This window comes from Sus scrofa, chromosome 13, assembly GCF_054392235.1.
Source record: "Sus scrofa isolate SSC_HxYL_T2T_F1_AM1 chromosome 13, Sscrofa_HxYL_maternal_Yorkshire_Landrace_v2.0, whole genome shotgun sequence".
NCBI lineage: Eukaryota > Metazoa > Chordata > Mammalia > Artiodactyla > Suidae > Sus > Sus scrofa.
In genome coordinates, this window is record NC_139395.1 from 115890099 (window position 1) to 115911630 (window position 21532).

The 21532-nt window shown below is 36.1% G+C and overlaps 1 protein-coding gene across 1 annotated transcript in view; it reads left to right on the plus strand.

The window, feature by feature from the left end:
* Nucleotides 1-309: 309 nt before the first annotated feature.
* OTOL1 (otolin 1) overlaps nt 310-21532 on the plus strand; it is a 59127-nt gene continuing 37904 nt past the window's right edge. The window contains exons 1-2 of the mRNA XM_003358658.3: nt 310-449; nt 6076-6144. The gene's annotated coding sequence lies outside the window, so the exon portion shown is untranslated. The remainder of the gene's footprint in view (nt 450-6075; nt 6145-21532) is intronic.

Genomic DNA, 21532 nt, shown 5'->3' on the forward strand with positions numbered 1-21532 from the left:
CCAGAGGATACTTCATGTCTCTCCGTTTGAAAACTCATAGGAACATCTCAGGGAAAAGTCTTGATTTGAAAAGATTATATTTTATGAACACTTGGATTTGACCCCAAACAAAATTCTTGAATCTCACTAGAATGCTGATTGCATGAGAAAAGGAAAGATGCTATGTACATCCAGAGAGGAGTTAATGAAACCAAGGAATGGTTAAGTTGGGAGGAGCTTGGAGCCGGGGAGGGTAACTGAAGTAGCATCTGTCCTGAATTATGTGACTCACCATGTAACTGTTGACATTTCTCCTGATATTTCACAGCTGATCATGGATCTGCCACCACTAGTTTCTTCAACAAAACGAGTGATGTTTTTCAGTGAAGACAGCTCCTGTTTTCCATCTGTTACGTGGATGCTGATGCCATCAAAGAAAAAGTCCAACTTCTTTTTTGGAAACTGAAAAGGTTGTTAACAGCTTCAAAATGGTGCAGTGTATCTTAGCCAAGCAAAACTTTGCCTGAAAGAAAAATCATGATATCCTGTGTACAGATGGGGTCCCTGGATGCTTTGGCACTGCACTTGACTTTCCTGCCTGGTGACATGTTGCAGTGATTCACTGTCTTTGACACAATGTGTGTTGGCATCAAAACCTCATCAGAAGTCCTGAAAGAAGTCCTGCTTACTGCTCTGAGGAGTGTTAAATTTATAACTAGCACATTTCAAGAGATTTTGTCAAAAAATGGGAGCCAGTTACAGAGTTCTTCTCTACTACACAATTTACTGGTTTCCCAAGAACAAATCTTGAAACAAGTGGTTGGATGTCAGATGGAAATTTCTTTTATTTGAGAGAAAAAGAAAGTAAATCTACTCAGTTTTGGCATAAGAGCAGCTCATTCACAGCCTGACTTACCTGGCAAATATTTTTGGTCACATACTTGAGTAAATCTTTTGATTCAAGGTTCTGCAGTGATAATTATGGGTTCCATTGAAAAATTATAAGCTCTTTGACCAAGCTGCCACTAGAGGTGGTCAAGTATGTGAATTTTCTGGTACTGGATGAAATACTTTTGTATTCTTAAGATGGGGATGCTCAGAAGGTAGCATTGTATGTAGACTCATGGCAATAAAGTAGGGTTTGTTTGAAAGTTATTTTGCTCAGATAACCTTAAAATAGGAGTATGGATTAGAATTCCTTCCTTATTGACAAAGATAGCACCAAAGATTCAGACTTTTCTAAAGATACGGTGATGGTTAATTTTATGATTCAACTTGATTAGACCATGGGGTGCCCAGATATTTGATCAAGTATTCTGAGTGTTTGGTCAAATATTCCAAGGGTGTTTTTTTTTTTTTTTTTTTTTTTTTTTTTTTTGCTTTTTTGCCTTTTTGCCCTTTCTAGGGCCGCTCCTGCGGCATATGGAGGTTCCCAGGCTAGGGGTCGAATTGGAGCTGTAGATGCCATTCTACACCACAGCCACAGCAATGTGGGATCCGAGCCACGTCTGCGACCTATGTCACAGCTCACGGCAACACTGGATCCTTAACCCACTGAGCAAGGCCAGGGATCGAACCCGCAACCTCATGGTTCCTAGTTGGATTTGTTAACCACTGAGCCAGGACGGGAACTCTCAAGGGTGTTTTTTGATGAGTTTAATACAACAGGTACATAGCAAGGTGGTTCAGCTACACACACTCACACACACCCACACACTTTTTCAGATTATTTTTCTGTATAGGTTATTACAAAATATTGAATGTAATCCCCTGTGCTATATAGTAGGTCCTTGTTGGTTATCTATTTTATATTTAGTAGTGTGTATATTTTAATCCCAAACTCCCAATTTATCCCTCCCCCATTCCCCCTTTAGTAATCATAAATTTGTATTCTTTGTCTGTGATTCTATTTCTAGATTCACATTTATCTCATTTGTATCACTTTCTAAGATTCCACATATAAACAATGTTATATGATATTTGTCTTTCTTGGACATATATCCTGAGAAAGCCATAATTCGAAAAGATACATGCACCCCAGTGTTCATTACAGCACTATTCACAATAGCCGAGACAGAGAAATAAGTGGTACAAATATACAATGGACTACTACTCAGCCATAGAAAAGGATGAAACAATGCCATTTGCAGCAACATGGATGGAACTAGAGATTATCTTACTAAGTGAAGTAAGCCAGACTGGAATGAGTTTCCATTTAAATTAATAGGTTGAGTAAAGCAGATTTCCCTCCCTAATGTGGGTGGACTTCAGCTAATCACGTGAAAGTCTGAATAGAACAAAAATTCGACTTTTTTTTTTTTTGCTTTTTAGAGTTTCACTCACAGCACATGGAGGTTCCCAGGCTAGGGGTCCAATCGGCGCTACAGCTGCTGGCCAATGCCACAGCCACAGCAACGCAGGGTTTGAGCTGCATCTGCAACCTACACCACAGCCTATGAAAATGACAGATCCCCAACCCACTGGGCAATGCCAGGGATTGAGCCCGCAACCTCATGGTTCCTAGTTGGATTTGTTTCCACTGCTCCATGATGGGAATTCCAAGGTTGACCCTTTTTGGAGTAAGACAAAATTATTTCTGCTTTTGATCTGGGATATTGAGTTTTTCGTCTTGCCTTTGAACACAAATTGAACCACTGTTTTTTCCTGGGTCTTAAACCTGCTAGCCTTTAGATTGGAACTACATGGTTGGACCTCCTGGGACTTGCAAGCCTCCATAATCATGTGAGCCAATTTCTTATTATCTCTGTATCATCTATACCTGTGTATCTATATATATATATATCTATGTCTATATCCTCTTGGTGCATTCCTTTGGAGAATCCTGACTATTACGAGATACCATCTTTGATGTGAGGTCAAAAGAGGTGACGATTTATGATTAGTTCAGAGAACTGGAGAATCCTAGTGTTGCTTGACACAAGAGTATTTTAATCTGGCAAATCAAGTGATGGTATTTTTTAGTTGCATTTACTGCAGAGAAATTGTTGTCCCTTAAGAGTTGTCCCCCAAATTCCTCCTTGAGAGAACAGTCTATGTTGGAAACCATACTCTGTTACATGTGTAACTGGGTTAGATTTTGTCACTGCTCAGTTTTGCCCCAATTCTGGAACTGGTCAGTTGTCCCTCTAGACCTCTAACTCCCTCTCCAGGGGACTTTTGCAAATCTTGGACTTTTGAGAAATGGAATGCTATATGATACATTTTGTAGAGTCCAGATAAGTGTGTCCTTCTGGTGGATAATCCATGAGTGAAAAACCCTCCCCCATCAGCAATGGAAAGAAAATTATCATAGCCCTTCAGTCAGTTACTGAGCTGTGACTCTCACTGAAGTGGCCATGGGCATTGGCTCAGTTTCCATCAGGCTCCTTGCAGAAGATATTTTAGGAGTCTGGCTGTCCTTGGTGGTGACTCTACTCTTTCATTTGCTGCTCCCCACCCCCATCTTTGTGACTTAGCTCTTCCTTCCCCCTCCCCTCAGGTGATGAACTCTTCTCCCCATCACCTCCGTGCCCAGATAACCCTCACTTAGGTCCCATGGAGATTTGAGGGTGAAACTATCTGCCTCTCCTTTAATTTTCTTTCTAATAAATTATGATGATTAAATTCCATGCCCTGTTTCCCTCAAGACCTTCTTTTCTATTTGCCCCTTAACAGCCCATTGTAGATGTAAAACTGAAATCAAAAGGTGAATAAAGCCTAGAAATCCAACAAAACCCTACACTTACGTCTTTGGTTTTTGTATGCCTCCATTTACAATTCCAGTCCTTTTCAAGGCCTCTTACAGACTGGAGAAGGGCAGTACAAAGAAATGGTACAAGAACAACAAAAAGAAGATATACCGTTCTCACTGGGTAAACACCATTATCACTTCGTGTCTGGGTATCAGTGAGCACCAAAGCTTCAGAGAATGGCCACAATGCTTTGTCTAATAGAAATAAATATTTAGAGTCAGTAAAATGGTACATTACTTGGTGTGACCCACCTCTCCCCAAAAGAGATTCATTCAAATCTATCAGTATCACCAAAGCTTGTATGGGAGAAGGGGCTGAGATAGAGTCAGTGTTGGATGGAATAAGGCAAGATGTAAGGACATCAGAGCTTAGAAGTGAGGCTGGGCAAATGCCAGTTGTTGCAGGATTAGCAGAAACCTTGGGATGGAGCTTTGGATTCCATGAGCCGTGAAATTACTGAGTACAAGAAAATTTTACCTAAAGATCAAGGAGGCAGCGAGGCCTCTGACTGTCTTGAAGGTTATGATAATTTACATCTTTGTGATTAAGCACTTATTAGAAACCACAAATGGAAATAAGTTGGATATTAAGGCTGACAAGTATGTTATGTCAAAGATCACTGTAATTTAACTTCTCATTCTTGCCAAATAATGTCAGAATTCTCATTTCTGAGCAGTCATCAAGCTAATTTTCATTTCATTTGAATAATTTGATTTATTTCACATTTCCAGGAAGTTGCCGCTACTTTCTGCAAGGGCAAAAATGTACCAGTCAGGGTCGATAAAGCAGAAAAGTGTTTTATTGAAAGAATAAGGGACTTCTTCCAGAGTTTCAGGGAGGGCTGGCAGACGAGCCTTGTGAAGCCAGCAGGAGCAGTGGCAGATGAGATAGCCAGAGCCATGGCCAGAGGAACCAAACTCGGGGAGGCACATAGATGCCTCTAGAGGGCCCTGGACACCTCACTTTTCACCACTGTTGCCAAGGCACTGAACATCACACCCAGCTGCTGCTGGCCCTGCCACCGTAATGGATTTTGTGCTATTCCTGCTTCTTATTCCAAATTGAGAATGCCAAGTTTCTGTATTTAACTGGCCACATCTAAAATGTCAGGGGTGTTGGGGAATAAATATCTGGGTTTTGTGGCTTCCATGATGGGAAGTAAACTTGAACAGTGAATGAGGTTAATATGGAGATAATATGTGAGGAAGTCATAAGAAAGATAGAAATTATAATCATACAATATCGAGGGAAATTTTTTTGTAATAAAAAGTGTTTCTTTTTCTATATCACCTATGTAAAAGTAACAAATACTTAAAGCAATAATATAAATTGTGTATAAAGATGACTGTGGGTATTTTTAGATAAAATTATTTTGGGGAACAGATCCATAGATTTCATGAACTTTTAAAAAAATCAGTGCCTCTTATATTTTCCCTAGTGCCAAATTTTCTTTCTTATCTCAATCATCTAAAGAGTTTGAATGCGTTACACTCAAAGCTCATTAAGAACATCTCTTAATCATGTGAAAAAATGCTTAAATTCTCTCATAATAAGAAAAATACGAATTTAAATTATAGTAAGATACCATTTGTTACCAATTAGATTGGCAAAACCAAAAAGTTGGACATCATACTCTCTTAGTGAAGCTGACATTTTCTTACATTGCTGATCGAAATGCAAAGTTGTCTAACTCCTATGGAGGAAACTTTGGCCATACAGAAAAAAATTACATATTCATAATCTTTCTTCTAGGAATCCATCTCAAAGATATACTGGGAAAAATGCAAAATAATATATGCACAGAGCTTTTCATTGAGGGTGTATTTGTAATGCTAAATGTGGTAGACAGAATTCTAAGACCCATCTCTTCTCAAGTACCCCTTCTCCCCCAGTGCATATTTTGTATAGTTCTCTCCTCTTAAGTGCAGACAGAAGCTATGAATACAATAGGATAGCTCTCTCAGATTAGGCTACATTATATGACAAAGGTAAAGGAATTTTTCAGAAGTAATTAGTGTCCCTAATCAGTTGACTTTGAGTTACTCAAAAGGAGGATTATACTGAGTGGGTCTGACCTAATCAGGTGAGTCATTGAAACAGAGATTCTCTTGATGGCTTTGGAAAATAAAACTCCACGTGTGAGAGGACCTCTGGAGGGGGTCCTGTGGTTAGAACCTGAGGGAGGCTTCTAGGTTCTGAGAGTCATCCCAGAGGATAGTAGCAAAGAAAATGGGGATTTCACTTTATAAATATAAGGAATTGACTTCTGACAATACTAGCGAACTTGAAAGGGGACTCCAAGCTTCACAATGAGACAAAAACTTTGGCCAATATTTGTTTTCAGCCTGGTGGGATGCTGAGCAGAGAGCCCAGAAAACCTGTGTGCAGACTCCTGACCCGCAGAAACTGTGAGGTAATGTATTTGTGTTGTTTTAAGTTATTAAATTTGTGGTAATTTGTTATATAGTAGTAGAAAACTAATATACTGACAAATAAAATATTACCAAAATGTTCATCAAGAGGGGACAGATTGAATAGACTGGTATATTCACACAATTGAGTACTTTGTAGCTGTAAAAAGGATAACAAAGATCTAGCTGGGCAATGATACTCTCCTGTGTAACCTTTGTGTAAGAAAATTGAACATATACACCAATGCTTCTATTTACAAAAAGAAACAGTGGCATGATTAGCCAAAATAAATAACTATGGTTACTTGGAGGGGGAGTTGGGGACCAAGGAGGAGGGGATGGGACTCATGAGAAGCTTTTGCAAATATACCTTATTGTATTTTTGACCTTGTTACTTTGCTTTACATAGTTAAAAACAAAGTTAAAGAATAAAGAGGAGCTATTAAACATTAAAAACTAACAGAAATAACCAAATCTAGCTGCATATCAACTTGGTAGCACACACATAAATGAATTGTTTAAAGTAACTCTAAAGCACAGTGTTTTGACTGTTACTTCTAAGGATAGATTTATATTTTATGCTCTAGGAAGCCACTCACCTTGTCCAGGATGGTAAACACGAGGGGTCCGTACTTAGTAAAGGGGTCCATACTTACTTATAGTAAAAAGAGGAAAAGCCAAAGACAAAGAGAAAATCTCAAAAGGAGTGACAGAAAATTGACTCTTCACAAACAAGGGAACTTCATTAAGATTAATAGATGACTTCTTATCCAAAACAATGTAGGCCAGAAGATAGTGGGATGACATATTCAAAGATCTGAAAGAAAAAATTGTCAATTAAGAATCTTAAATTCTGCAAAAAAGGTGAAATAGAGACATTCCCATATAAACAAAAATGGAGAGAATTAATTGCTAGGAGATCACCTTATCTGATATACTAAAGAATTATTCAGGCTAAAAGCAAGGACCCCCAGACTTTAATTCAACTGCACACTCCAAACCAAAAAGTAGTGGTAAAAGTAATTACATAATTACAAAAGATGCATAATTCTTCTCTAAACTACAATTTAAAAACAATTGTATGAAATTATGTATATAAACAAATTTTTGGTCCTATAACACATAGCAATGCAACATATTTGAGCAGCACCAAGGAAGTAGATAGGAGCAAAGCTAGACTGGAGTAAGGAAATGACACCAGATGGTAACCTGAATCTGTGGGAATGAAGGGAGGGAACCAGAAATAGTAATTAAGGAAGTTAATTTAACAAGCTAAAGATACATAACTTCTGTAAAAGACAAAATTATATAAATTAATAATTAGAACAATGTATTATTGGGTTTGTAACATATATAGATGTAATAATATATATTACAATTATAGATCAAAAAAAGGAGAAAAAATAGAGCTATACCTAAAAAATTGAAAACATTTCATTCACACAAAAACTCATACACAAATGTTCACAGCAGCATTATTTCATAACACCCCCAAATTGGAATCAACTCAAATGTCCATCAGCTAGTCAATGGACAAATGAAATGTTGTATAGCTGTACAGTAGAATATTGTTCTGCCATTAAAAGGAATAAAGTACTGATAAATGTTGCAATAGGGATGGACCTTGAAAACATGTTAAGTGAAAGAAGGCAGACAGAAAAGACTTCATACTGTATGATTCCATTTATATAAAATGTCCTTGAAGACAGTTCTATAGATTCAGGAAGTAGATTAGAAATTGTCTAGGGCAGGGGTTGGACTGGGGGGTGGGAGAAATAGGGAGTTACTACTGATAGATGTGGAATTTCTTTGTAGGGGAATGAAATGTTCTAAAATTCATTTTAGTGATGATTGTACAATTTTGTGAACAAACTAAAAACAATTGATTTATGTACCTTAAATGGGTGAATTATGTTTTAATAAAACTATTAAAAATGTCTAATAAAGTCATGCCAACAGTGCAGAGCAGCTAAGAGAAAAAGAGCTTGCGGTGCACAGGACATTTGAGCATCAAAAAGACTGGGAGTTCCCATTGTGGTGCAGTGGTTAATGGATCTGACTAGGAACCACGAGGTTGCAGATTCGATCCCCAGCCTTGCTCAGTGGGTTAAGGATCCGGCATTGCTGTGAGCTGTGGTGTAGGTTGCAGACACGGGCTTGGATCCCACGTTGCTGTGGCTCAGGTGTATGCTGGTGGCTGCAGCTCTGATTAGACCCCCTAGCCTGGGAACCTCCATGTTTCGTGAGAGTGGCCCTAGAAAAGCCAAAAAAAAAAAAAAAAAAAAAAAGAAGAAAAGAAATACTGGCTGCCATCGGGGAGGAGGGATGGAGTGGAAGGACAAGGAGTTTGGGGTTGGTAGATGCAAACTATTACACATAGAATGGATAAGCAGTGGGATCCCTGTGAATAGCACAGGGAACTATGTCCAATCTCTTGGGTTAGAAAATGATGGTATGATAGAATAGTATAAAAAAAAAAAGGATGTATGTATATGTATGACTAGGTCACTTTGCTGCACAGTAGAAATTGAAGGAACATTGTAAATCAACTATACTTTAATAAAAAATTAATAAAACATTAATAACAACAAAAAAGACTGCATTGAATCAAAACATAGTGTGTGCTATATGTATGTAACTTATAGGTATGTAAATTTGTAGATAGCAAAACAAAGGAAATATCTCACCATTTACCACTGAAGGTTGCAAAAACACCAGTCATTTCTGTGAAAATCTGCAAAAGGAAAAGAACCAAGCTTATCTTGCCTTACCTATATGAATTATATATTTATGTAACTGAAGAGCTGATGCAGGAAAATTCTTTAAAAAATTTCAGCTAGAAGGTGCAGAGAGAATGATAGAAAATCACTCTTTTGCAATTTCTAATGAAATAATGTTTATGGGCAACAATCAAGTATAAATGATAAAGACATGAGGTAAAAAGTTGATGGGGGAATCTTACAATGGAGGGGTCACAGCAATATAACCTGAACCCTCTGATTTCATCCTTTCAGAAAAAAATAACAGAAATAATCAACATATAATAAAATTCACCCTTTAAAGTATACATTTTTTTTTGTTGTTGTTGTTGCTTTTTAGGGCAGTTTTGAGTATGGTCAGAGTGATGCATCTAGCATCACTATCTAATTCCAACATTTTTTTTTAACATTTCTAACAGAAATATGATGCCTATTAGCAATAATTCCCCCCTCCTCCTCCCACCAGTCTTTGGCAAGCACAATGGAATTGCTTATTCTGGACATTTCATTTAAACAGAATCATATAATATGGGTTTTTTGCTCACCATAATGTTTTTATGGTCACCTATGTAATAGCATGTATCAATATTTTGTTCCTTTTTTTTTTCTTTTTTTTTTAGATTTTTATTTGTTTTATTCATTAATGTATATCCCCCAAATCTAACAGTTCGAGTATAAAGAATGTGGTTAATAAATATTTCAGAATAAACTTATCCTAATTTATTTCTGGTTGTGTTCAGTGAAATCAAGAGTAAAAGTGCCAATTGGTTCCAACATTAAAATTAACTGGGGAATTCCCATCATGGCTCAGTGGTTAATGAACCTGACTAGCATCCATGAAGACGCGGGTTTGATCCCTGGCCTCACTCAGTGGGTTAAGGATCTGGTGTTGCCGTGAGCTATGGTGTAGGTCACAGACGTGGCTCAGATCCTATGTTGCTGTGGCTGTGGCGTGAGCCAGCAGCTACAGCTCCAATTCAACCCCTAGCCTGGGAACCTCCATGTGCCATGGGTGCAGCCCTAAAACGACCAAAAAAAAAAAAATGCATAGATGGTTAGTATATTTTTTGCTAAATCTTGTCAAGAAATTTCTGAACCATTAGAATTTTTTTTCCTTATTTTTGAATTTACCATAATGAAAAGCCTAGTATGTTGAACAATTAAACCCTACAGTTGTATATATACCAAACTGCTATAATTTAAAACAATTAAAAGAAGGAAAGAAACATGTATATTTTGTGCTGATAACCAAGATAAGTATCACAGAAATTTAAAATAAATTCTTTGCGGTTATTACAGGAATCATGACTTTTTTAGATAACAGATCAATCATAAGTGCTTAAGTATATGACTACAGACTGTTACAGAACAGTGGAACAAATTATTACAAATTATTGCTAGTGGTGTGCATTCAATTCTATCAATCAGCATAGGTATGGGTGTGTGTCATATATTCCTTACCAAGCATAATAAATGATACAGAGACCATAACTAAAGCAGCATATCCAGATAACTGCACAATATTGTTTCAGAATACCACAATTGCCTTTAAAACCAGGGCTGCTTCTTATAAAGTGTTTTCTCTTTCTCTCTTAAAAAATTTTTTTTATTTAGTTGATTTACATTGTTCTGTCAATTTTTGCCATATGGCAAGGTGACCCAGTCATACATCTATTTACACTCTCTTTCTCATATTATCTTTCATCATGTTTCATCACAAGTGATTGGACATAGTTCCCTGGGCTCTACATAAGGACCTCATTGTCTATCCATTCTAAATGTAACAGCATCTATTAATGTGAACTCCCAGTCCACCACACTCCCTCCACCTCCCCCCTGGCAACCACAAATCTGTTCTCCATGTCTGTGAGTCTGTTTCTGTTCTATAGATAGGTTCATTTGTGCCATATTTTAGATTCCATATATAAGTGATATCATAAGGTATCTTTGTCCTTCTGACCTCCTTCACTTAGTATGAGAATCTCTAGTTTCATCCATGTTGCTGCAAATGGCATTATTTTGTTCTTTTTTATGGCTGAGAGTATTCCATTGTGTATATGTACCACATTTAATCCATTCATCTGTTGTTGGACATTTGGGTTGCTTCCATGTCTTGGCTATTGTGAACAGTGCTGCAATGAACATAGGGGTGTGTGTATTTTTTCCAATGAAAATTTTGTCTGGGTATATGCCCAGGCGTGGGATTGCTGGGTCATGTGGTAGTTCTATATTTAGTTTTCTTAGGAACCTCCATATTGTTTTACATAGTGGTTATATCAATTTTCATTCCCACCAACTGTGTAGGAGGGTTCTCTTTTCTCCACACCCTCTCCGGCATTTATTTGTAGTCTTATTAATGATAGCCACTCTGACTGGTGTGAGGTGGTACATCATTGTAGTTTTCATTTGATTTTCTCTAATATTTAGTAATGTTGAGCATTTTTTCATGTGCCTGTTAGCCATCTGTATGTCTTCATTGGAGAAATGTCTCTTTAGGTCTTCTGCCCATTTTTCAATTGGTTTGTTTATTTTTTTTGCTGTTGAGTTGTATGAGTTATTTGTATATTTTAGAGATTAAACCCTTGTTGGTTGCATCTTTTGCAACTATTTTCTCCCACTCCATAGGTTGTATTTCCCTTTTTTAAAAAAATGGTTTCCTTTACTGTGCAAAAGCTTGTAAGTTTGCTTAGGTCCTATTGGTTTATTTTTATTTTTACTTCTATTGCCTTGGGTGGTTGGCCTAAGAAAACATTCATAGGGTTGATGTCAGAGAATGTTTTGCCTATATTCTCTCCTAGGAATTTTATGGTGTCTTGTCTTACATTTAAGTCTTTAAGCCATATTGAGTTTAATTTTGTGCATGGTGAGAGGGTGTGTTTTAGTGTCATTGATAGTACTTTGTTCCTTTTAATTGTTGAATAGTTTTTCTTTTTTGTCTTTTTGCCATTTCTTGGGCCGCTCCTGCGGCATATGGAGGTTCCCAGGCTAGGGGTCTAATCGGAGCTGTAGCCGCCGGCCTACGCCAAAGCCACAGCAACGCGGGATCCGAGCCACGTCTGCAACCTACACCACAGCTCACGGCAATGCCGGATCCTTAACCCGCTGAGCAAGGGCAGGGATTGAACCCGCAACCTCATGGTTCCTAGTTGGATTCGTTAACTGCTGCAACACGACGGGAACTCCTTGAATAGTTTTTCATTGTATGGATGTACCACATTTATTTAGTTATTCATTAGTTCATTAAAATTAGGTTGTTTCTACTTCTGGCTGTTGTGAGTAAGATTGCTAAGAGCATTTATGTACAAGTCTTTGGACTACATTTTCAGTTCATTTCTTTATATACCTAGGATTAAAATTGCTGGGTCATATGGTCACTTATGTTTAACTTTTTGAGGTGGTTCCATCTTATCACTAAAAGTAGGAGCATAAAGTACTATGTGCCTCATAACATGATGCAAAAAATTACACAACATACATATAGAGTATTCTGATCTAAACAATTCAATCTAAATATAATCACACATTCAGATCAGGAATATATAAATTTTTCTATAAAGGGGCAAGACGGTAAATATTTTAGGCTTTGTGGACCTACAATCTCTGTCACAGCTTCTCAACTCTACTCGTGTAGCACAAAAGGTGATACAGACAATATGTAAATAAATCATATGGCTTTGTTCCAATAAAAATTTACTTCAGAGCTGGCAGCAGGTCACATTTGACTTACGAGCTGTAATTATAGTTTGAGGTTTTATAGAAGACTTGGCAGAGATAGAAACCCATTAAACTAGCCAAACCTGGGACTGAGATAAGTGACTTGGTTTTTTTTTTTTTTTTTTTTTTTTTTTTTTTTTTTTTTTTTAAACTAATGGCATGAAAAAGGCTTACATTCTATTTTTTCCCATAAATATTCTCTTTTGATCTCATGCCACATGTTTCTTGAGTGAGTAATAACAAGAAGCATGGATGTGTGGGAAAGAGCTCACTGGCTTATGGTGTATCTTCCAGTGACTTTATTGCGCTGCTCCACTTGTAGTTGGTAAAAGACCCCTCTGTTTGGACTAACTATAATTCTTCATTCCTGTGGTGACAATCATCTCTCCAAGATGTGAACATTTAATCTAAGGCAGACCAGTCAGGAATTTCCCCTCAATCTTTATCTTTTCAAAGTGAGGCTGGGAGAGAAGAGCTATCTCTTCTCTTTGGTTGTGAGAGTACAAGGATGCAAACCCCAAGATGACTCTAGTCAGAGTTTCAGGTTTGAGTAGCCATTGATATTTAGGGAATGAAACCATCCTGAAAGGAGCAGGAAAAGTGTGTGTGTGTGTGTGTGTGTGTGTGTGTGTGTGTGTGTGTGTGTGATAGAGAGAGAGAGAGACAGAGGCAGAGACGGGAAGAGAGAGAATGACATGGGAGGGAGAGACTTATTTGCAATCAAAGAATTCTGTTTAATACACTCATCCTAAAAGATTTTCAAGAGGATTAGTCATAATATCTGTAAAATTGCTTACACAGTAGACCTTTATAAATGGCACAATTTTTAAGAACTAAATCTCACTCTTCTTGTATATTCCACATTATTATTTAACTTCCTATATTTATATGCCTTGTCTCACAACCAGCTTATCAGTTCCATGAAGGGAGGAAAGGTGTATTATACTTCCTTGCTTTCCAAAGGGTCTAACATGAGCTAAGTTGATTTCTGTAAAAAAGATATGCTTCATTGATAAATAAGAATATGAAATTGTATAATTTGGTTATTGCAGTAGAATGACCTTCATATCTTTCAATGAAGGTTGACTTGTTTTCTGTGAATCTGTCCCAGGTTAGAAGTGGAATTTTAATGGAAGTGTCTTCTCAGGTGTATTACTGTTTTTTTTTCAGGTAGTAGAAGAAGTATGGTTAGTTGGTTAAATTATAAAAAAATTTTTTCTTGGAAATTCATGGATGAGATGTTATTGCTCATGTAATTTAGGTTTTAATGTTGAGTATTTAAGGCACATTTTACCTTTATTGATGGGAAGGAATATCACCACACAGGTTGAAATAGTTTTAAAATACAGAAAGACTTAAAATTATGGTAAACATGTCATTTGGAATAATTGGCATCCTAAACAAAGTCTGAAAGAAGTCATTAGAAGTATTCAGAGAAATTAGCTGATGGTTCTTAAAAGACTCATATAAGTTGAATCTATTTACCTTATATATTTAAAGGCTTTACATATATACTCTTAAAATCGTTGTCCTAGTTTTTAAATAAGTGAAATTCTTTTATTTTTTCTAAAAACAAAATCATTTAGAACCCTGAAATTGTCTGTTGCTGTGGTGAATACAAAGCTTTCTAACCAAATATGATGTCAGTCCCACATTTCAAAAATTTTAAATAAATATGAATATGTTCTAGTTATAATGTCTAGGTGAGGCATATCCTATAGCTTCCATTTTGAAGCTAATGGTAATTCTTAACAACTTTCTCATTCTCAGGAAATAGTAGAGTTAAGAGTTTGTCATTTCAATGATAATAGATATTTCTTTATTTATGCTTACATATGAAATTTCTTTTCAAAAACTATTGTCCTGAGATAATATTTTCCTCTTGTGGTTCATGTAACATATGAGCAAATTTGATTTACAAAAGTTATAGGAAAAAATAAACTGTGATACTTTCACTTGAGATTGAATCAATATTTGATTTTATATAAACAAATATTTAAAAATTGCATTTTTGGAGTTCCCATCATGGCACAGCGGAAATGAATCTGACTAGGAACCAAGAAGTGGTAGGTTCAATCTCTGGCCTCGCTCATTGGGGTAAGGTGTTGCTGTGAGCTGTGGTGTAGGTCGCAGATGTGGCTTGGATCCAGCATTGCTGTGCCTCTGGTATAGGCCACCGGCTACAGCTCTGATTCAACCCCTAGCCTGGGAACACCCATATGCCCTGGGTGCAGCCCTAAAAAGACTAAATAAATAAATATTAAAAATTGCATTCATGATTGCCATTTCTGCCCAGGATTAGCAGGCACAGTATTTATTGTAAACAACTAAATAACCACACACAGCATGTGAAACAATGGTTTTCAGATATTGGAAAACAGGCAGTACCTGAGAATGATCTCTCAGAAAAGGGAACAAACAAGGGGAGCACTATGCTTGCTCAAGCTACAGGCTAAAGAGATTTGTGGGTTCAGTGCATGGTGGGGGAGTCCATGCAGAACTTGGCAGTCTCCCTTAGTTGAGAGACAGAATGCAGTGTTCATGGGGGCCAAGATGCTTATGATGGAAAGAGCACAGCTAGAGAGTTCCGAGTCCTGGCCCTCAAATGTTTATACTAGTTTGTGTTTCTAGCAGCTAGCATGGAAAGGCCTCTCTCTGTTCATAGGGCATTGAGAAGAGAGTCAAATAGCCCTGGATGAAGGGTAGAAAACTATGAAATGTAGGTCACATCTGGCCTTTTTTGGGTATAACTCACAAGCTAGGAATGGTTTTTATTATATTATTTTAAAGTTTTTTGCTCTTTATGGCTGTACCTGTGGCATATGGATGTTCCCAGGCTAGGGGTTGAATTGGAGATATAGCTACCAGCCTAGACCACAGCCAGAGCAATGTAGGATCCAAGCTATGTCTGCCACCTATACCACAGCTCATGGCAACATGAGATCCTTAACTCACTGACCAAGGCCAGTGATTGAACCTGCAAACTCATGGTTCCTAGTAAGATTCATTTCTGCTGCACCACAACAGGAACTCCTGGTTTTTATATTTTTAAAGGGTTAGTGAAAGCAAATAAAGAAGAGTATGCAATAGATTATATGTGGCCCATATGCAATAGATTATATGTGGCCCATAAAGCCTAACTAGTAACTATCTAGTCCTTTACAAAAAAAGTTTGCTGAGCCCTACCCTTGACTAACTGCTGTTCAAAACATGCCTAATAAAAGTTAAAAACAAATCTCAAATGAATCTGATTCCAAGAAATTTAAAAACATTCTAAAACATAGCCTAAAATATTTAAAGGGAAAACGTTAGTATCCATTTCCAAGAAAATTTCTGCATCCCTGAACAATGTCCTAAAATATTTAAAGGACTATAAAGCACTCAGCATCTAGCAATTTAAAAATCACAGTGTCTGGGGAATTCCCATTTTGGTGCAGTGGAAATGAATCCAACTAGTATCCATGAGGATGCAGTTTCGATCCCTGTCTTGCTCAGCGGGTTAAAGATCTGGCATTGCTGTGAGCTGTGGTGCACATTGCAGAAGCAGCTTGGATCCTGCATTGCTGTGCTTGTGTCATAGGCTGGGAGCTACAGCTCCAATTTGACCTCTAGCCTCCTAACTTGCATATGCCATGGGTGCAGCCCTGAAAAAAAAAATCACAATGTCTGGCATCTAGTAAAAAATTACCAGGTTCAAAGAGGCAGTAAAATATGACCCATATGAAGAAAGAAAAGTCAATTAATAGAAATAAATGACATTGATAGTAGAATTAGTAAGAAAGGACAATAAATCAGCTATTAGAAGCATGATGAAGAGAGAAATGGAAGGTAAAACTGACACCTAAACTGAGTTTGTAGGGATGAAACATATGAAGTTTGAGATAAAAAATGCTGAATGAAATTAATAGGCTATTAGACACTATAGGAGGAAAGATTGGTGAATTTGCAGACATAGTAATGGACACTATCTTAAATGAAACAAAAAAGACGACAGAAAAATTAATGGAGCATCCGTGCACTGTGGGAAACCTTCACGTATCCTCATATACATGCCACAGGAATCTGAGAAGGAGTGGAGAAAGATGGGATGAGGGCAGAAAAAATATCTGAAGAAATAATGGGTGAAATATTACCACATTTGATGAAGACTATAAATCACAAAGATATAAGAAGCTCAACAAACCCCAGTCAGAAGACATAAGAATAAAACAGCACGAGGCAAATAAACAAATTGCTTATAAGCCAGAATACAGAGAAAGTAATTAAATCAGTCAAAGGAAAATGACACATTACATACAGAATAAAGATAAGAATGACAAAAAAGAATGCAAGCTAGAATATAGTAGAGCAACAGAGTTAAAGTACCAAAAGACATAATACCCCACCATTCTAGAAATCTATACCCAGCTAAATAAATTTATAAAATTAGGGTGAAATAAAGATTTTTTAAAAGACATACAAAAGCTCATTGAATTTATTACCAGCAGAGCAGTGCAACAAGAAATGCCATAGAAATTCTTTCAAGGAAGAAGAAAATAATATCAGATGGAAATTTGTACCTACTTGAAGAAATGAGGAGAGTCAGTAGAAAAACTATTTGTGTCAAAATAAGAGATTGTTCCTTATCTTAAAAAAAAAAACTTGTTAAAGGATAATTGGCTGTTTAAAGCAAAAATAGTAACAATGTATTGCACAGTTTTTAACATAACTTTATGACAAAAGTAGCACTAGATCCAGGATGGTGAAGTGGAAGTAGATTGCTATGGGGGTTTAATGCTGTATGTAAAGTGGTGTAATATTTGTTGAAGGTAGACTGTTATAACTTAAATATTTATACTGTCATCCTAGAGCAAATCCTACAGATGTTAAAAGGACATTTATTATTAATATACTATGAACAACTTTATGCTAATTCATTCAGTAATGCTGATAAACAAACTCTTTGAAAGATACAAACTGCTGAAGCTCAACTAAAAAGAAATAGATCACTTGAGTAGCTTATGTCTATTAAAGAAATTGAATTTGTAGTTACGAATCTCCCCACAAAGAAAATTCCAGGCCCAGAAGTTTTCATGGTGACTTCTACCACATATTGGAGGAAGAAATATCAATTTTACACATTTTTTTTTCTAGAAAATAGGTGAGGAGAGAAAAATTTCCAATTCATTTTAGGACTACAGAATATTCCTGATCAAAGCTAGAGAGAAACATGGCAAGAAAACTAGAGACTAATATCTCTAAAATAAACATGAATGCAAAAATTCATTAAGAAATTAGCAATTTGAATCTAGCAATAGAGTAAAAGGATAGTATATCAAGACCAAGTGGTGTTTGTCCCAGGAATGCAAATTTGGTTTAACTTTCTAAAAAATCAATCATGTAATTTTAATATTAACAGAGTAAAAAAAGGAAAACATGATTTTCTTGTAAGATACGAAAAAGCATTTGACAAAATTCAACATTGAATCCTGATAAAATAGAAATAAAAGGGAATTTTCCCAACCTAGTAAAGAGCATCTATGAAAAACTTACAGCTAATATTATATTTAAGGATGAAAGGCTGAGTGATTTCCCTTTAACATTGGCAATAAGGCAAGAGTGTTTACTCTCTTTAATTCTATATGGCATTATAATGAAGGTTTTAGCCAGCACAAAAAGGCAAGTAAAATAAATAAAAGTCAAACAGACTGGAATGAAAAATAAACATGTCTTTATTCACAGAAAACATGACATTCTATGGAGAGAATTCCAAGGAATCTGTAAAAAGCAACTAGAAGTAATAAATGAATAGAAAGGGATGAAGGGAGAAACTGATTAGGCTAGAACTCAAAGATGTAAAAATTTTTCAGTTGTGAAATAAGACAATACTTAAGCACATTTTAAAATGTTAAGCCAAAGATTGTTCAATTGGATTGCTTTCTAATTTGAGCTAATCTATTTTACTTACTAAGAATTTGGATGGTATATATTTAATTATGGTGTGTTACGTAATGAAGAAGAAAGTACTGGTAATTCTGAATATTTTTAACATATATCTATTTAGCAAAATTTTTGAGGTGAAATCAACTGCTCCGTAAATTTATATATAATATGTAAATTGTTTATGTAATTCTAACCACCCCCAAAAACTTTAGGTAAAAATGTAAAAATTTCTGGGGTTGGGAGTTCCCGTCGTGGCGCAGTGGTTAACGAATCCGACTAGGAACCATGAGGTTGCAGGTTCGGTCCCTGACCTTGCTCAGTGGGTTAACAATCCGGCGTTGCTGTGAGCTGTGGTGTAGGTTGCAGACGTGGCTTGGATCCAGCGTTGCTGTGGCTCTGGCGTAGGCTGGTGGCTGCAGCTCCGTTCCTAGCCTGGGAACCTCCATATGCCGCGGAGGTTTATTTTTATTATTTTTATTCTCTTATTTATTATTTTCTTTTTTAACAACTCACTGAAAGATAGTTGACATATGGACAAAGTGCACATATTTAAAGTGTATAATTTGAGGGGTTTTAACATATGGATATACCCATAAAGTCATCACCACACTCAAGATAATAACATTTTCTCCCAAAAGTTTCCTTACATCCTTTTATAATTCCCCACTCCAGCAGAGTGAAAAGATAATTTATGGAATGGGAGAAAATATTTGCAAATCATGTATCTGATAAGGGGTTCAATAATCAAAATATGTAAGTCCCAAAACTCAATAGCAAAAATAAACAACCCAATTAAGAAATGGGTAAATGACTTAAGTAGACATTTCTCCAAAGACATACAGATGGCCCGCAAATATATGAAAAGATGCTCAACTTCACTAATCATGAGAGAAATGCAAACAAAAACTACACTGAGTTATCATCTCACATCTGTCAAGGTGACTATTATCCAGAAAAAAACATAAGAAAATAAGTGAGGCAGAGGATGTGAAGAAATTGGAACCCTTGTACATTGCTGGCAGGGATATAAAATGGAGCAACCACTACGGAAAATAATATGCATATTCCAAAAAGAAAGTTCAAAAATAGAATTACCATATGATCGAGAAATTCTTCTTATGGTTATTTATCTAAACGGATTGAAATCAGGCTCTCAAAGAGATATTTACACACCTACGTTCAATACAGCATTATTCACAATAGCCAAGAGGTAGAAGCAACCTAAATGGGCATCAATAAATACATAAAATGTGGTATATGTAGACAAAAGCAAACAGTGGAATATTATTCAAGCATAAAGAAGAAAGAAGTCCTGTCATATGCTACAATAAGGATGAACCTTAAGGACATCAAGCTAAACGAAACAAGCCAGTTAAAAAAGGACAAATTATGTGTGAGGTATCTAAAGTAGTCAAACTCACAGAAACAGAAAGAAAAACGATAGTTTCCAGAGGCCAGAGGGTGGGGAAAATGCAGAATGGCTCTTCAATAGGTATAGACTGCATGCAGGTCATGCCAAATGGAAAATTTCTAGCCATACGACGTGTGCTTAGGGTTAGCAGTACTCTGCTGTACATTTAAAAATTTGTGAAGAAGAAAGATTTCATGTTATCTGATTTTTTTTAGCCACAGTAAAAATAATTCAATGGGGAGAGATAGATAATTATCAAATAAATATCTGAAATGTCAGAAAAGGATGAATGCTATGGAAAAGAATAAAACCGGGGCAAAAGGATAAAAAAAAATCCAATTGCACATGTTTGGGTGGATCTGCTTCCAGACTCTCCATTCTGTTCTGCTGGGTTATGGATAACTAGCAGGGTTGCAGGATACTAAGTCAATATGTAAAATACAAAAATTTAAATTAAACAATTAATACATTAGCGCTAGCATATGAAATATTTAGTAAAGTATTTGACAATAAAGTTCAAAAACTGTATACTAAATATTACAAAACATTTTTGAGAAAATTTAAAGGAGACATAAATAAATGGAGGGATAAACCAGGTTCATAGGTTGGAAGAGTCTATATTAAAGTGTCAATTCTATCCCAACTGATTTATATTTAACATAGTTCCCAAATCCCTGAAGACATTTTTAGTAGAAATTGATAAGCTGATTCTAAAATTTATGTGGACATGCAATGACCCTAGATAGGCAAAACAATTTTGAATAAAGCTTTTTTACACTATTAGATTTCAAGTGTTTCTATATGCCTACTATAGTCAAATAGTGTCTAATCCTGTCTTGTTAATTATAGCCACTATGTTGTAAGGTAGACCTCTAGAATTTATTCAATTTGCAGAACTGCAACTTTGTATTCTTTCCCAAATACCTCTTTTCCACTTCCTTCCTGGCCCTGGCAACCACAGGGCCTGCTATGTGTTTGCTTTTATTCTCTATTCTCTGTTATTGTATTCTCAGCTTCTATGAGTTTGATTGTTTCAGATTCCTCATATAGTTAACAATATTACAGAATTAAATTTTTGCAAAGAGGATAGATATTATGTTGTGTTCTTATTACTCACACACAAATAAAGTGGGTGGGATAAGACTTTTATAGATGATGGATATGTTTTTAAAATTATTTGTAGATGAGATGTTTATAGCATAGATTGTGGTGATGGTTTAATGGATGTACACTTATCTCTAAATTCATCGAGTTGTATACATAAAATATGCACAGATTTTTTTGTCCAAATACCATTCTTCTTATTTTTCATTGAATTCTTCAATTACTGTTTTTTTTCCCTCCAACTTTATTGAGGTATGGCTGATAAATAAAATTGTAAGATATTTAAAGTGAAATACATGTAGATTTTTGTATAAAAAATGGCTAAAAAGAGACAGTGTCATATTGACATAATGATAGATACATAACCCAGCGGAACAGAATGGAGAGTCTGGAAGCAGATCCACCCAAACATGTGCAATTGGATTTTTTTTTATCCTTTTGCCCCGGTTTTATTCTTTTCCATAGCATTCATCCTTTTCT